Source organism: Sinocyclocheilus rhinocerous, unplaced genomic scaffold (assembly GCF_001515625.1).
Source record: "Sinocyclocheilus rhinocerous isolate Xijiao unplaced genomic scaffold, SAMN03320098_v1.1 scaffold1307, whole genome shotgun sequence".
Taxonomy (NCBI): Eukaryota; Metazoa; Chordata; class Actinopteri; order Cypriniformes; family Cyprinidae; genus Sinocyclocheilus; species Sinocyclocheilus rhinocerous.
This window is the reverse complement of record NW_015631048.1, coordinates 875250-875502: the sequence shown is the minus strand read 5'-3', so window position 1 is coordinate 875502 and position 253 is coordinate 875250. Positions and strand designations below refer to the sequence as shown.

At 38.7% G+C, this 253-nt stretch overlaps 1 protein-coding gene across 2 annotated transcripts in view; it reads right to left on the bottom strand.

Moving 5' to 3' along the window:
* LOC107741154 (nipped-B-like protein B) overlaps positions 1–253 on the bottom strand; it is a 34784-nt gene that overhangs the window by 22623 nt on the left and 11908 nt on the right. The window lies entirely within an intron of this gene.

Here is a 253-nt window from a genome sequence, read left to right as displayed (position 1 = left end):
TCTTGTCCTCACTCAATTTAAAGTGCTCCCACACAGCTGAGGTCTTCGGCATTTTTGTTTTCTCTACCAGATGAAATGAATCATGATGTTCATGACGTTCCCTAATGGGCGATTCATATTCAAGCGCGAATGAGAACCGTTTCACGGGGGATGCCAGGTGTTCAAAAAAAAAAAAAAAATTTCCAATCTAAAAATTGAAAATCGAATACCAACCCACTGAACGAATATTCGAATAATCGAATATTCTGGTCCA